This window comes from Aquarana catesbeiana, linkage group LG09 (genome assembly GCF_042186555.1).
Source record: "Aquarana catesbeiana isolate 2022-GZ linkage group LG09, ASM4218655v1, whole genome shotgun sequence".
Taxonomy (NCBI): domain Eukaryota; kingdom Metazoa; phylum Chordata; class Amphibia; order Anura; family Ranidae; genus Aquarana; species Aquarana catesbeiana.
The window spans coordinates 234,164,233-234,172,023 of record NC_133332.1 but is presented as its reverse complement, the minus strand read 5'-3'; the positions used below and the strand labels follow the sequence as shown (position 1 = coordinate 234,172,023).

Genomic DNA, 7,791 nt, shown 5'->3' with positions numbered 1-7,791 from the left:
AAATCAGGGACAGTTGGGAGGTATGCCTTTATACTCCTTCATGCTCCCATACACGCACTGCTCCATAGAGAAGCATTTAGGTTCCGATTGGGCTCACCTGTCTGTTTTTCAGGTGGACCCAATCAGAACGTCTGTGGGAAAGGGGCCATACCACTTCATACTCATTCAATACCTTCCCACTGTTTGCACACTCTGGCCCACCCTCATTTCATCGTATATTACTGTGCATGGCACTACTACCGAGTTTTTTTTTGGGGGGGAGGGGGGTGTATTCTTGTGTTTTTAATTCCCCCAAATGTACAGGAAGAGAATTGGCAAATATCCAGCTGATGCCTGCAGTCACATTGGCCAGGATTCATCCGCTTTATTAAAAAATATTCCCCACAGCACTAAAATCTCCAGTTTCGGTGCAGGATCGCCTCTCGCCCTGCAGGTGGCAGCAGCGTACAGAAGTATACAGGGCTGAGCTCAGCGTGCCGCACAGCCAGTGCTCAACTCCGTGTCCATATTTGTCATCGTACGACTCTCCACCCCCCTTCGCAGAGACAGGACGTAACCATAGAGGACAGGACAGGGCGGGGCGGAGCGGCCGGGGTCATAGAGAAGGAGCAAAGAGAGGTGGGACGATCCGGAAGTGGAGGTGAGAGCTGAGTACGGTGCTGGAGGTTCCAGAATTACGGGGACGAGGGGTGGACGGAGGAGAGATAACAGTCCAATACAAGTGGGGGTGGGCACTACTCCCTGTGTGCACACTGCTACAGAAAATTCACTGACACCACTACTGTACACTGACACCACTACTGTACACTGACACCACTACAGATCATTCACTGACATCACTACTGGTACACTGACATAACTACAGAACATTCACTGACATCCCTACATAACATTCACTGACACCACTACAGAACATTCACTGACACCACTACAGAACATTCACTGACACCACTACAGAACATTCACTGACACCACTACAGAACATTCACTGACACCACTACAGAACATTCACTGACACCACTACAGAACATTCACTGACACCACTACAGAACATTCACTGACACCACTACAGAACATTCACTGACACCACTACAGAACATTCACTGACTCCACTACAGAACATTCACTGACTCCACTACAGAACATTCACTGACACCACTACAGAACATTCACTGACACCACTACAGAACATTCACTGACACCACTACAGAACATTCACTGACACCACTACAGAACATTCACTGACACCACTACAGAACATTCACTGACACCACTACAGAACATTCACTGACACCACTACAGAACATTCACTGACTCCACTACAGAACATTCACTGACATCACTACTATACACTGACACCACTACAGGACATTCCCTGACGCCACTACTGTACACTGACACCACAGAATATAACTGATTCTACATATTCACTGACCCTACAAAATGTAACTGGCTGTAGAGTGTACACCATCACTAAGGGCTCATTTACATTTGCTTTAACACACATTAACAGCTAGTTTACACTTGCTTCAAAACATGGCTTCGGACAGGCTTTGTTAAAGCTCTCTGAACGCTAGTCAAAGATCCTGTCACTAAATAAAATGGTTAGCATACAGTCCTGTTTACACCTTGCTTTTGCTTTGCTTCGCTTCCAAAATTATACCCCATGTAGCTTTAGTGGTGCTTCAAAGCATGGCCGTCTTAATGAGTGGGCACTGCCCAGGGGTAAACATGTACTGCTTTCAAGCCGATCAGGTCAGCAGGAGCATCAGCAGTGCAGACCGTTGTTCCTCATTTTTACTGACAGTCTACTGACTGGAATGGTACCAGGTGATTGGAGAAAAGCCAATGTAGCACCAATATTTAACCACTTCCATACAGGGCATTTTCACCCCCCTTCCAGCCAGGCCAATTTTGAGTTTTCAGTGCTGTCGCAGTTTTAATGACAATTGCGCAGTCATGCAAAACTGTACCCAAATGAAATTTTTATAATTTTTCCCCCCACAAATAGAGCTTTCTTTTGGTGGTATTTGATCAGCTCTGTGGTTTTTTATTTTTTGCGCTATAAACCAAAGGAGAGTGACAAGTTTTAAAAAAAAAAACAATATTTTTTACGTTTTACTATAATAAATATCCAAATTAAAAAAAAACAAACAAATTTTTTCCTTAGTTAAGGCCGATTATGTATTCTTCTACATATTTTTGGTAAAAAAAAACCTGCAATAAGCCTATATTGATTGGTTTGCGCAAAAGTTATAAGGTGTACAAAATGGGGATAGATTTATGGCATTTTTATAATTATTATTTTTTTTACTAGTAATGGCGGTGATCTGCGATTTTTATCATGACTGTGACATTGCGGACATATCGGACACATTTGATACTATTTTGGGACCATTCACATTTATACAGCGATCAGTGCTGTAAAAATGCACTGATTACTGTATAAATGTCACTGGCAGGGAAGGGGTTAACACTAGGGGCGAGCAAGGGGTTAAATCTGTTACCTAGGGAGGGATTCTAACTAGAGGTCGACCGATATGGGTTTTTCTCTGGCCGATGCCGATATTTAGAAATCGCGGTGGCCGATTCCGATATGTGATGCCGATTTTTTTTGGGCCGATATATTTGGCCGATTTATTTATTTTTTTTCCCTTCATCTCATAAAATCTAACAGTTAGACCCCTTTCACACTGGGGCGTTTTTCAGGCGCTTTTGGGCCAAAAAGAGCGCCTGTAAAGTGCCTGTAAAACGGCTCCCCTGCAGTCTCAGTGTGATATCCTGAGTGCTTTCACACTGAGGCGATGCGCTGGCAGGATGTAAAAAAAAGTCCTGCAAACGGCATCTTTGGAGCGGTGTATACCACCACTCCTGCCCATTGAAATGAATGCGCACCGCTGCCGAAGCGCCTGCAAAGCGTTTTGGCAGCGGCGCTTCAGGGGCGCATTTAACCCCTTCCTCGGCCGCTAGCTGGGTTATAAGCGCCCCGCTAGCAGCCGAATAGTGCCTCTAAAATGACGGTAAATCGCCGCTAAAACTAGCAGCGTTTTACCATCAACTCCTGCCCGCTCCAGTGTGAAAGCAACCTTAAGTGATACAGAAAATTTTTTACATTTAAACATTAAACAAAACAAACCTCCAATCAGTTCACTTGTATGTATAATTTAGAAAAAAAAAAAAAAAAAAAACTATCTTAAATATTAAATACACAAAAACAGGTAATCAAAACTTTTGGACGAAAAAAAAATGGGCTAACTTTACTGCTTAGTTTTTTTTTTAATTCATTACTGTATTTTTTTTTTTTTAAATTGCGTTTAAAAGACCGCTGCGCAAATACCGCGTGACATAAAATATTGCAACAACTGCTATTTTATTCCCTAGGGTCTCTGCTAAAAAAAATATATATAATGTTTGGGGGTTCTAAGTGATTTTCTAGCAGAAAATACAGGATTTTTACCTGTAAGCAACAAGTGTCAGAAAAGATTTAGTCTTTAAATGGTTAAACTGAGAATTCCTACAAAGAGTTCGGTCTATTGATAAAAAAGAACTTGAAGAGATACAAATGTATCTTCTTATCAGACTTGGCAGGCTGCCCAGAGGAGGAGAGAAGATAACTTTCAGGCAACTTGCATTGACTCTATTACAGAAGTCATTTGCAAGTCAGGGCTGAAGTTACAATCGGCCTTTTTTATCAGCACAATCGGCTGATGCCGATTAAGTAAAAAACGCCAAATATCGGCCGATTTATCGGCCAGCCGATAATTCTAACTGTAGGGGGATGGGACTCACAAGGGAAGGAGAACGATCAGTGTTCCGTTGTACTGGGAATACACGATCGGTCTCCTCTCCCCTGACAGGACATGGATCTGTGTGTTTACACACACAGATCCTAGTCTCTGCTCTGTTACTGGCAATCGTGGGTGCGCGGCGGACATTATGGCCGCCGGGTGCACGTACATCGGCTCCAGAGTGACGCCCCCTAGACGGCCGGGAAGCCGAGGACATCATATGACTATGGGCGGGGAAGCAAGTGGTTAAAAAGGGCCTAAAATACATCCCTGGGAATTACAGACCAGTTAGCCTAACATCAATAGTATGTAAACTCTTGGAGGGGATGATAAGGGACTATATACAAGATTTTAGTAACGAGAATGGTATCATTAGCAGTAATCAGCATGGATTCATGAAAATTCATTCTTGCCAAACCAATCTATTAACCTTCTATGAGGAGGTGAGTTGCCATCTAGATAAAGGAAGGCCCGTAGATGTGGTGTATCTGGATTTTGCAAAAGCATTTGACACAGTTTTGCATAAACATTTACTGTACAAAATAAGGTCCGTTGGTATGGACCATAGGGTTAGTACATGGATTGAAAACTGGCTACAAGGGCGAGTTCAGAGGGGGATGATAAATGGGGAGTACTCAGAATGGTCAGAGGTGGGTAGTGGGGTCCCCCAGGGTTCTGTGCTGGGACCAATGCTGTTTATTTTGTTCATAAATGACCTGGAGGATGGGATAAACAGTTCAATCTCTGTATTTGCGGACGATACTAAGCTAAGCAGGGCAATAACTTCGCAGGATGTGGAAACCTTGCAAAAAGATATGAACAAATAATGGGGTGGGCAACTACATGGCAAATGTAAAATAAGGCATTTGGGTGGCAAAAATATGAATGCAATCTATACACTGGGGGGAGAACCTCTGGGGGAATCTAGGATGGAAAAGGACCTGGGGGTCCTAGTAGATGATAGACTCAGCAATAGCATGCAATGCCAAGCTGCTGCTAACAAAGCAAACAGAATATTGGCATGCATTAAAAAGGGGATCAACTCCAGAGATAAAACAATAATTTTTCCGCTCTACAAGACTCTGGTCCGGCCGCACCTAGAGTATGCTGTCCAGTTCTGGGCACCAGTCCTCAGGAAGGATGTACTGGAAATGGAGCGAGTATAAAGAAGAGCAACTAAGCTAATAAAGGGTCTGGAGGATATTAGTTATGAGGAAAGGTTGCGAGCACTAAACTTATTCTCTCTGGAGAAGAGATGCTTGAGAGGGGATATGATTTCAATTTATAAATACCGTACTGGTGACCCCACAATAGGGATAAAACTTTTTTGCGGAAGGGAGTTTAACAAGACACTCATTAAAATTAGAAAAAAAGAGGTTTAGCCTTAAATTACGTAGAGGGTTCTTTACTGTAAGAGCGGTAAGGATGTGTAATTCCCTTCCACAGTCGGTGGTCTTAGCGGGGGCATCAATAGATTCAAAAAACTATTAGATAAGCACCTGAATGACCGCAACATACAGGGATATACAATGTAATACTGACATATAATCACACACATAGGTTGGACTTAATGGACTTGTGTCTTTTTTTTCAATCTCACCTTCTATGTAACTCCCCTCTCATTTAATCACGATAGACTGTCCCTCGGGATCTTCAATATATCCCGAGTTGGTGGGCGGAGCCGGGGGTGTGGCTGCCTCCTCCACTCCTTCCAAACACTTGTTCACCTAAGGATGAGCTCTGGCATGTTCGCACAGCCCACATGCAGAGCCCGCCAGGAAGTCGGCACTGCACAACGCTAATCACAGGCAGTGAGACATTTCCTGATCTCTGCAGTGCCGACTTCCTGGTGGACTCTGCACGTGGGCTGTGCGAACACGCCGGAGCTCATCGTTCTTGTTCACACAGGCTGAGGAAGAGAGACCACAGCAGCCCCTAGAGTGTCCGTATCCAGGAATGCAGTAAGTGACTGAGCACATATCACTGCATACAGCACTAAGCTGCCACTATTTCACCCTGTACAACCCAATCCTGTTACTATAGCTCCCTGTACTACCCAATCCTGTCACTATAGCTCCCTGTACTACCCAATCCTGTCACTATAGCTCCCTATACTGTCCAATCCTGTCACTATAGCTCCCTATACTGTCCAATCCTGTCACTATAGCTCCCTATACTGTCCAATCCTGTCACTATAGCTCCCTATACTACCCAATCCTGTCACTATAGCTCCCTATACTGTCCAATCCTGTCACTATAGCTCCCCATACTGTCCAATCCTGTCACTATAGCTCCTTATACTGTCCAATCCTGTCACTATATCCCCCTATACTATCCAATCCTGCCATTATATCCCCCTATACTATCCAATCCTGCCACTATACCTCCTTATACTATCCAATCCTGCCACTATACCTCCCTATACTATCCAATCCTGCCACTATACCGCCTTATTCTACCCAATTCTGTCACTATACCTCCCTATACTACCCAATCCTGTCACTATACCTCCCGAAGCTATCCAATCCTGCCACTATACCTCCCTATACTACCCAATCCTGTCACTATACCACCCAATCCTGTCACTATACCTCCCTATACCACTCAACCCTGTCACTATACCTCCCTATACCATCCAACAGGGTCCAGCGATGGGGGCGCACGAAGGCCCGCTCATCTCCCCCTCCTCTCTGCAGCTCTAGCATTGTAATTGTGGGCGCCCAGCTGTGGCTTCACAGCTGGGCACCCACTGTGCGTGCCGTGCAATCATCTGGGTCCTGTGACGTGTCACAGATGATTGTCGAGAGGGAGGGGGAGAGGTGATCTCCCTTTCAGTGCTGTGGTGCGCCGGGAGGAAGTGGGAGCTGGGACCCTCTGAAAAGAGGGTACCGGCTCCCCCCCCCCCCCCCCCCCAAAAAAAATGACATTCCAAATGTGGTATGTCAGGGGGTGACCTCCCTTAAAGCGGAAGGTGGAACTCCGCTTTAAGTTTATAACTGAATCCACAATGTACACTGACTGTGTACACTTCATTATATGCACCACATAACACTGTGTGGTTGGTGTGCACAGTATATACTGACACTGATGGGGGCGCACAGTATATACTGACACTGATGGGAACGCACGGTATACATTGATAGAAATTGGCGCGCACAGTATATACTGACACTGATGGGAGCGCACAGTATAGACCGATATAAATCGGTGTGCACAGTATATGACACTGATGGGAGCTTGCAGTATATACTGATATAATTCGGTGCACACAGTATATACTGATGGGAGCGCACAGTATACACTGGTATAAATCCGTGCGCACATTAAATACTGACACTGATGTGGGGCGCTCAGTATACATTGATATAAATCGGCACGCACAGTATATACTGACACTGATGGGAACGCACAGTATACACTGATATAAATCGGTGCGCACAGTATACATTGATATAAATTGGTGCAAACAGTATATACTGACACTAATGGGAGCTCACAGTTTACACTGATATAAATCGGTGTGCACGGTATATACTGACACTGATGGGAACACACAGTATACACTGGTGCGCACAGTATATACTGACATTAATGGGAGCTCACAGTTTACACTGATATAAATCGGTGTGCACGGTATATACTGACACTGATGGGAACACACAGGATACACTGGTGCGCACAGTATATACTGACACTAATGGGAGCGCACAGTATACACTGGTATAAATCGGTGTGCACAGTATATACTGACACTGATGGGAACGCACAGTATACAGTGATATAAATTAGTGCGCACAGTATATACTGACACTGATGGGAGTGCACAGTATACACACTGATATAAATCAGTGCGCACAGTATATATTGACACTGAAGGGAGTGCACAGTATATACTGACACTAATGGGAGCGCACAGTATATACTGATATAAATCGGTGCGCACAGTATATACTGACACTGAAGGGAGCGCACAGTATACACTGATGCAAATCAGTATGCACCA

The 7,791-nt window shown here is 44.5% G+C and overlaps 1 protein-coding gene across 1 annotated transcript in view; it reads left to right on the top strand.

Moving 5' to 3' along the window:
* Positions 1 to 439: 439 nt before the first annotated feature.
* Positions 440 to 7,791, top strand: part of FBXW5 (F-box and WD repeat domain containing 5) — an 81,745-nt gene continuing 74,393 nt past the window's right edge. The window contains 1 exon segment of the mRNA XM_073599959.1: positions 440 to 640. The gene's annotated coding sequence lies outside the window, so the exon portion shown is untranslated.